The following is a 9,567-nucleotide window of genomic DNA, read 5'->3' as shown; positions in this document are numbered from 1 at the left end:
TTGGAACATAACCCTGCGGATAAGGAAAGGCTACTGCTAGATGCTCCCCACCGGCTTGGTGCAAGTACCTGAATCCATTATAAACGCTCTTGTGTGTTCATTGAGAAGCTGACCAAGTTTTCAGCATTTGATACCCTGAAGAGTTAGAGTCAGGGGCTGGGAAAGGCAGTAGAGAGAAATTAAAGAAGAAATTCAGTTGTACATTAGACTTGATCTTTTTAAAACCCAAAGCACTCAGAATATGATAATATTTGTGAAAACTGAGCAGGGGAAGGAAGACATTGATACCAGAAGGATGAACAGAAACAAAAAATAAAGAATGTCTCACATCCTTCCCCTTTTCATTCTTGCTGACCAGGCCATTGTTCTGGGTTGCATTTGTCTTCATCTGAAGCTTGCAGAGGTGATTTATTCAGTAATATTGCTCCATGAAGTCCTTCTTGTCCCATCTCTTCCATGAAGTCCAGTGAACATTGTAAAGACAATTACAAATTAAAAATAAGAGGCTTAAATATCCCTGCTGAAAATAGGAAAAAGATTTCTTACCCCTCGTTTTTCCTCGAGCATTCACTTTACAAAACTTGTAAATACATCACAGTGCTTTGCATTACTGTGATGATCAATGTGACAAACATCTGAGACCATACAGAAGCTAAATATTTACGAAGGGGTTTAACAAATGCAGGACTCTCTGGTACATTCATCAAAAAGAATGTATTATTTACTAGTACTTAACTTTTAGCAAGATTATATAGCACGTGCAGGAGGGGTCCTCAGGCCAGTAGCTGGATTGCTGTCTTTTGGAGCTAGCAGCAGAGCTTTACATTGCAATGCAGTGCATGTCTTCTGCTGTAGCCTGTTCCAAAAAGATTCTGGTGGGAATTTTCAAATGTTCTAAATGAGCACAGAGGATTTGATACATACATTGGTATGGAGAGTACTTGTCAAAATTTAATGTGTACTCTAACCTCTGGGGAGCTTAAGATTCCGATTCAGTAGGCCTGAGATTCCGCATTTCTAATATGCTGCCACGAGATGCTGATGTTGCTGGTTCCTGGATCACACTTTGGGTATTAAGGCTTAAAGTAAATCTCTTGCTTGTCTATACATTTTTCTTATCTTGACTATTAACAAGGTATGGGTAGCAGGAAATTCAAAGTTCAACTCTCCAGCAATATTGCAGAATGCTAGAACCTAGAATACCAGCATTCTGAGCTGAAGACTCAAAAAACAGCCACATGCCAGAAAAACACATTGCATACATCTGTACCAGCCATCTTTAAATCAAAGGGCTGATTGTTCATTTGCAGTTAAGTATGCAGCAAAATTGGCATTCCACTAGGATAGCTGAGGTACCTAGCTTGTGGGTCTCAGGGTACTTCCTGGGTGAACTGTGTAATCCAATATGTGATCCACTTCTGGAGAGAAATAGACCAAGACTTCTCCCTGCAGTGAGTGCAAGGCAGACAACGTGTGCTCACACGACTGAGTATGGGTGGCCATGCCCACTCATTTCTAAAGGAACTTCGGCCAGGGGGGTGAGAGTGGTACCTACTCTCCTAAGAAACTGCTTTGAAGTCTGTCAGTTTGGGAAACCTGAGCACGCAGCATTCCAGAATCAAAGAGACCTTTGCTGTTATGCCTGGGCTCTTTCCTGTTGACCAATTCATTTCATTAGTCTGGTACTGAAAAAGATCAAGATGGTCTCACCTCTGACTCTCTGGCTAGACTCAAAACCTGCAAGACGGTGCCCCCTGGCCTTGGATGTGGCCACCTCCGAGCGTGTGCCTCACTCCTGGCTCCTGAAGCTCTTACGCACAAAGAGAACTTGGTCAGGGCCTGTGGGTAGACACCCAGCTCCGCCCAGGGAGTTCAGATTACCTGTGGGCTGGAAGTGGAGGGAGGACAGCGGAGGGCGACGAGGAGCGTCACGCGGCGTGTGTCTGGGCGGTGAGGAAGGACCCACGGCCGGCTGCAGGCACCGGCTGCAGGGACCGGCTGCAGGCACCGGCGCGGGGGCTGGAGGGCGCCGACGAGCCCGTCCCCGACCGCAGAACGACCGGGGCCTTTCCGGCGCCGCCCCCTCTTCCCTGCCTCGGCTCTACGTTTATCTGGTGCTCCCCGGGCCCTATTTCTAGGCTTCTTTTCTAGCATTTATTTTCTGCTCGCCGCCCCCCACTCCTGGCAGCGGCGACGGTGAACTAGCAAGACCTTCACCCGGCGATGAGCAACTTTGTCCCTCTCTGTCCGCCCGCGACCCCCGATCCCTCAGGCTTCCGGGGCTTAGGGAGAGACCTTGGAGAAGCCTTGGGCAAGGAGAGGCTAGAGAGGGCTGCGGTTTGGGGGGTGATCGAGGTGGGGGAGGGAGGGGACACTTAAGTTAGAAAGCTTTGATTCGACTCCTAGGAGAATTTATGGCTACAGAGACCGAGAACGGCCAACTGGGAACAGCAGAGAAGAAAACGTGTAAATAGCACTTTATGACCCAGGGCTCTGCGCCGAGCGGGACTGTTGGCAGGTAGGTAATTCCCACTTTGGGAGCATCACCTCTGAAACTTTTCGCTGGCTTTCCCTCTGTTCCTTTCGAAGGAAACGTTATGGAGTTAGCAGCGCCGGGGCCCAAGGGGAGAGCCCGGGAACCAACCCTCTCTGGGATGGTGATGCTCGTGAAACGTGACCTCCGTCTGGGAGTCACTTGGGTCTCTGTAAGAGAACGACCGTCCAGGGGCTACCGCAGTGGGCGTGGGCGTCGATGTGCACGAGTGTGCAGAGCGGCCTTCTTGCTCAATCGCTGACCAAGTATTCACCTGACCTCGCCGTTCTGAACCTGCAGGACGAGGCGACCGAGGAGTTTCTTTTGAACACGGTGACAGGTTTACCAAATCTGTGAATGAATGGGCGCCTCACACGTAAATTAAATTCGAACTCATAGCACTCTGAGCGAGATTCTACCCACGGACCAACCACCCAAAGCAAAGCGTTCCTTATTTTTTCATCTTCTTTAATAACTCACAATACTTGGCCAGTGGGATTTTTTTTTTCCTTTCTGTGTTTTATTGCATAAAGAAAAGAAGTCTCCCATGGACATTCACGCAAATAATCGTTGATTAACTTCTAGCCCAGTTCCCGGGATGTGTAAGAATGGGATGATTTCTTCTCTCCGTGGGTTTGTTCAAATCTTTAGTGATGAATGAAAACGCTACAGGAAGCCCTGCTTCGCGAAGTCAGACTTTTGCAGCTTGTTGCCCGAGAGAAGGGTATTGCATCCACACACTCCAAAACTCACTTTTACGTAGGGATCCTCAGCATTTCAGAGTCAAAGGCAGACTAAAACACGCCTCTGGTAGTGGTGGGATTCGAACCCACGTCCCCGAAGAGACTGGAGCCTAAATCCAGCGCCTTAGACCGCTCGGCCACACTACCTTCCACAGCACTAGCGTTCGAGTTACTCTCTTCATCCCTGCTCAGTTTTCACAAATATTATCATATTCTGAGTGTTTTGGGTTTTAAAAAGATCAGGTCTAATGTACAACTGAATTTCTTCTTTAATTTCTCTCTACTGCCTTTCCCAGCCCCTGACTCTAACTCCTCAGGGTATCAAATGCTGAAAACTTGGTCAGCTTCTCAATGAACACACAAGAGCGTTTATAATGGATTCAGGTACTTGCACCAAGCCGGTGGGGAGCATCTAGCAGTAGCCTTTCCTTATCCGCAGGGTTATGTTCCAAAACCCCCAGTGGACGCCTGAAACCGTGGGTAAATTAGTATCTATTGAACCCTGTGAGTATATATGGTACCAGTTTTTTTTCCCTATACATACATATCTATGATGGTTTAATTTGTAAATTAGGCAAAGTAAGAGACAAACAGCGATGGCTGATAATAAATAGAACATTTATAACAGTGTGATGTAATAAAAGTTATATGAACGTGGTCTCTGTCTCAGAATTTCTTATTGTACTGTACCGCGGGTAACTGAAACCCCAAGTAATGGGGAGACTATTGTACTTGCACCTCAAATCTCCTCGGTTTCCTACTTAAAATCTTCCAGTTTAGCCAGACAGCCTTATCCCCTGACAATCCCCTACTCACTCTTGATAGTTGCATCTGACTTTCCTTACATCCAAGCTTTTGCACAGCTTTTGTGTTCCCACAATAGGGAACACTTTCGGCTAAAACCCACATTCACGTTAAATCATTCCCATGATGTGGTTTATGCACCATCTGCTCAGGAAGGTTTCCCAGAAACTGCCCCGCTGCCCCCATCAGCCCTTTGCAGGCACTGGTTTAGGAGCTGCAGCTCTGTTAGCGAATTACCCTGCGGAGACCCTATTTTGGTTCTAATTACATTACTTTTGTAATTAAATATGAGTGTATGAATGAATACAAAACTTAGCAGGCTTCAGGCACTCACCCAGGCATCGTTACCTCATGGGAGCAAGGAGAGGGCAGGTAAACAGTTATTTTGAATTTGACTTTGCAGGTGGCTTTGTGATTCCAAAACACTTCAAAGCTGATGCTTGGCTGACTCTGTGCATCGGGCCCAGGGGTGGTGCTGTGAATGTTGTTGGCTTAGCCACTCTTCTGCCCCTTCCAAGTGAATCTGCTTCCCTTGGAAACTGCCCAGGTCTCTGAACCACCCAGCGGAAATACCTGTGTAGAACTAAACCACCGAGGGAAAGTGGAGGGGATACACTCAGGGCCTATTTGTGTGTCTTCTCGGAATGGTAGTCCCACTGCCTTTTTCAACCATTACAGCCTCTGCGTCCTACAGTAGTACTCATGGATTTGGTAAGGCAGCTTCCTCAAGGTAGAGGATTTCCCTGCAGTGTCATGAGAAATGAACAAATGAAACGGGACGAGAACCAGGACTCTGTGAAAGAACCGAGGCCTTGGATTTTTTTGATGCCACTGTTTGTGCCTCCTTTTCAAATCTTTCCCTCTTTGCACAATATCCATATCACTGTCCTTCCTTTCTCCACAGGGCAATTGTTCCACTTCCAGTGCTTGTTTGTGTTTCCTTCTTTCTGAGATTTAGTTCTGTGCGTTATCTTGAAATTCATTAATTTTTTTAAAAAATTTCTTTTCATCTTCTTCTAATGACTCCCAGAAATCTAATCTCTCTAGTCTGATGTTATCAGCTGCCTAGGGAAGTCTCCTGTTAGGCCATCATCTCCAATCAAAAGAGAGTAAACCTGAAACTCCCTTTCTCCCCTCCTCACTTACCCCTCCCCAATCAGGCCATTTTCCAGCATTTTCCAAATTCACCAATGACACTAGCATTTCCCAGACTCTCAAGAGTACCACCTTGGAGTGTTTTTGTTTATATTGTTTTACTCTTTTTTCTCCTTTGTTTACAGTACAGCTATGGTTTGAATGTGTCCTGCAAAATTCACATATTGGAAACTTAATCCCCAATGCAACAGTGTTCAGAGGTGGAAGCTTTAAGAGATGGTTAAGTCATGAGGGCAGAGACTCGTGACTTAATGCTGTTATCACTGGAGTGGGTTAGTTATTTTGGGAGTGGGTTCCTGATTAAAGGCTGAGTTCGGCACCCTTTCCTCTCTCACATGTGCTGTCTTCTGTCTTCTGCTATGGATGACACAGTGAGAAGACCCTCACCAGATGCCAGTGCCATGCTCTTGGACTTCCCAGCCTCCAGAAACAGGAGCCAAATAAATTTTTGTTCAGTATAAATTACTCAGTCTGTGGTGTTCTGTTATAGCAGCATAAAATGGACTAAGACAAGTACCCTCACTGTCCCTTAGTTCCAGTCAATTCCATCTCCTTGTTGATGGAAGGATGCTTGCTTGCTTCTGTCACACTTTGCTCATGCCACTCACCGCTCCCTGCTTTTTTCCTGTTCTCATTCCCTCTGCCACGACCAAACTAATCCTGAACCCCTATTCTTCCTTCTGTCCTCTCCTCTTATTCCTCTTGACATCCCCTGCCACTCCTCCAGCTACATGCTGCCACCCCTGCCTCACCCCCTGCCCACACTCCTCTCTGGCACTCTTCCTGCCACCTCCCCTAACACATCTGCCACCCTAACCTTTTTGTCATTCCACCACACATACATGCCTAAAAGCTCCCTTACTCACTTAAGCATGAGTCAATATTTCTGTCAAATTCTAGCTGAAGAGTCAACTTAAGAAAGCTCTCTTCAGTTAGTCCCCTCTCACCATTCTTTTTTAAAAATTGAAATGTAACTGATTATACATATATCTGGGTTACAGAGTTGAATATCAATACCTATGTACAATATGTGATGATCAAATCAGGATTATTAGTATATTCATCTTTACAAAATCTTGTCATTCTTTGTGACCCTTTACCAATTTCTCACTAACCCCCCTTCCCCTCCCCCCTTTCCCACCTATGGTAACCACAATTCTGTCCTCTCCTTGTGTATGTGTAGTTTTTTGTTTGTTGGGTTTTTGGTTTTTGGCTGGTTGGCTCAGCTGGTTAGAACATGGTGTTGATAACACCAAGGTCAAGGGTTCAGACCCCCGTACCAGCCACCAGCAAAAAACAAAACAAAACAAAAAACAAAAACTATTTTCATCATGTGTACACATGACCTCCAAATCACTATGTTCTTTCCTTTTGGAAGTTCAATGTCCCCTCACCATTCTGATCACTCCTTTGCATGGTCGTAATGTGCTCCCATGTTGCTTTTCAAATGTTCACTAGTATCGATATATTAACATAGTATTATCTACTTTGTTCCTTCAAATAAACTGTGAATTACTTAAATCACCAGGTTTTAAAAAACTCAGAGACCTTATTTTTTAAGAGTAGTTTTAAGTTTACAGAAAAATTGAGTGGAAAGTCCCACTGAGAGTTCTTACATATTCCCATCCCCCAAACCCCCAACACATGCACAGCCTCCTGCACTGGTATATTTGTCACAACAAACATCGATAGATGGTTATTAACCAAAGTTCCTAGTTTGCATCAGGGTTCAGTCTTGGTGTGTACATTCTGTGGGTTTGGACAAATGTGTAATGACATATATCCACCACTGTAATATCATACAGGGTATAGACATTGCCCTGAAAGTCCTCTGTGCGCCACCTATTCCTCCCTCCCTCCCCCAGCTCCTGGAAACCACTGATCTTTTCGTTGTCTCCATACACTTGCCTACTCCAGAACGTCGTATAGTTGGAATTACACAGTATGTAGCCTTTTCAGATTGGCTTCTTTCTCCTAGTAATACGCATTGAAGTTCACCTCTATGTCTTTTTCTAACTAATTTTTGTTAGCTCTGAATAGTATTTCATCATCCACATGTAGCACAGTTGATTTATCCATTGACCTCCTGAAGGACAACTTGGTGCTTTCAAGTTCTGGCAATTATAAGTCAAGCTGCCAGAAACATTAATGTACGGGTTATTGTGTGGACATAAGTTTTTAACTCAGTTGGGAAAGTGCCTAAAAGTGTGACTGTTGGGTTTATAGGAAGCATATGTTTAACTTTGTAAGAAACGACAAAACCGTCTTCCGTAATAGCACAAGGTATTTTTTTAATGCCCTCTAAAAGTACTAATATAATAAATCATTGTCATTCAATGAATAAATTGAACAAATTTAAAATATTGTCTCATTTTAATTATTTTAGTACCTCTTTGACTTTTTTTAAAGTGGGCAGAATTTTTATTTATTTATTTATTTTAATTTTATTTTTTGTCAATATACAATGTGGTTGATTACTGTGGCCCATCACCGAAACCTCCCTCCCTCCTCCTCTCCCCGCTCCCTCCCAACAATGCCCTTTCTGTTCGCTTGTTGTATCAACTTCAAGGAATTGTAATTGTTGTGTCTTCTTCGCCCCCCCAGTTTATTTATGTATGTATTTATTTATTTTTAGCTCCCACATACCACAAGGTGTTTTTAAACTTCATTTTGCGAAGTAGAAAACCATTTTTTAATGTAACGTATTCCTATGGCACATTTTGAAAAATACATAAAAGTATAAAGAACGTCAATCACCCCTAGATAAACATATTTGGGTTTATTTCCTTTTTCATTTTTGAATGATAAATTTCTAAAAATAGAAATAGAATATTTTATCAAATACAATGTATTTTTAAGGTTCTGGATTTATAATGCCCTCTGTCCTCCAGAAAGTAGTGAATTCTACAAGAATGTCCTTGTCGCTTCATTCTCGTCAGTATTAGATACTAATAAATACTTTCTAATTTGGTGGCAAAATAATATCCTCTTGTTTTAACTAGCATTTCTTTTTTATTAGTGAAGAAACATTTTCCATATGCATATTTAATTTTTCGCATTGCTTATTCTCTGTATTGTTTACAGACTTTCGAAGGGCAGACCTTTCTATTTTTCTTTAAACCCTGAACAGCCTAATATGAATTATTTACAGTAATGAAAAGTGCAGGGATGGGGGTAAGGTTGAGTGTTGTCGCCCAATGTTCAGTCAATACTAGCCAGTCTGAAAGATTAGGAGATAAAAGATTTAAATCTAAAATGAACATCATTAATTCACATCTCTTGAGTAAACCAAATCCCATCTACTGTGGGATCACAAAGAGAACACACCCAATTAAGGCTGATGGTTAGCAGGAAACTGTTTTCTCGTTGACTGAAAAATAGGATAAAAGTAAATGTTTCACAGTCATCGGGTTAGAAGGATATAAGATGTTCCTGGAATTTAGTAGAAGACTGAAGCAAAACGCCCACGCACCTCCTTCGAGCCGGAATCGAACCAGCGACCTAAGGGTGACAGCAGCAGCAACGCCTACAGTCCTCCGCTCTACCAGCTGAGCTGTCGAAGGCCGCCCTGAGGTCCCCTAGGGTAGATGTTCGATCATTTGGTAACAGCTAGTGAGAAACCTGGCTTCCCAGTATTCGAGATTCGGGCTCGATGAGAGCTCAAGAGGTCTCAGAGAGCCGGGTCTGTAGTGACCCGAACCCTGGGAGCAGCATCGAGGCAGTAGAACAGGAGGTCGGAGCCCCAGGAAGCGAGGACAGAAGCGGAGCAGAAGCCACCCGCATCGGGATGTACCTGCGTAGCAACTGGACGAGGCTGCCCGGGAGGAATCCGAGAACCAGTTCTCGCTCCAGGAGCGCGGGAGACACAGACGCGCCAGGCAGGCTGCAAGCGGGAGGTGAGCAGGGCTCCGCTGGCCTGGTTAGCACTCGGCCAAAGCTAACTGACTCTTCCACAAACGCACAGGCAGGACTCCACCAGCTCCGGGAGTTTTCTCCCAGACGCGAGTAGTTTGTGCCTCACGTACTGGAGGGAGCAAACACCTATTTTTCCGGGATCGATCATAGGAGTCCCGACGCTGTGTTCTTTCGTCCCACATCTTCAGGATCTGACTTTCACTGAAAGATCAGAACGTGCTCTTTTTCAAAAGGTCTGTTTCAAAGATGAACAAGAGTAGCGTTTCGTGTTTCCCCCTGCGTAATCCGAAAGAGATGCCTCTCGCAAGGCCCCAGCGAGACTTGAACTCGCGACGCTGGTTTACAAGACCAGTGCTCTAATCCCTAAGCTATGGAGCCACCATAAGGTCTAGAACTTAAGTCAATAATGTTTATATA

General features: G+C 44.5%; 3 non-coding genes across 3 annotated transcripts; all 3 read right to left on the bottom strand.

Moving 5' to 3' along the window:
* Window positions 1-3,341: 3,341 nt before the first annotated feature.
* Window positions 3,342-3,423, bottom strand: TRNAL-UAG. The gene has a single exon. It is a non-coding gene; the product is annotated as a tRNA-Leu (tRNA).
* Window positions 3,424-8,708: 5,285 nt separating this feature from the next.
* Window positions 8,709-8,798, bottom strand: TRNAY-GUA. Its single transcript is given in 2 exon segments — window positions 8,709-8,744; window positions 8,762-8,798. It is a non-coding gene; the product is annotated as a tRNA-Tyr (tRNA).
* A 658-nt stretch (window positions 8,799-9,456) lies between these two features.
* On the bottom strand, window positions 9,457-9,528 carry TRNAT-UGU. The gene has a single exon. It is a non-coding gene; the product is annotated as a tRNA-Thr (tRNA).
* Window positions 9,529-9,567: the final 39 nt, after the last annotated feature.

This window comes from Galeopterus variegatus, unplaced genomic scaffold (genome assembly GCF_000696425.1).
Source record: "Galeopterus variegatus unplaced genomic scaffold, G_variegatus-3.0.2 Scaffold10234, whole genome shotgun sequence".
NCBI classification, from domain to species: Eukaryota; Metazoa; Chordata; class Mammalia; order Dermoptera; family Cynocephalidae; genus Galeopterus; species Galeopterus variegatus.
This window is presented reverse-complemented; position numbering and strand designations above follow the sequence as displayed.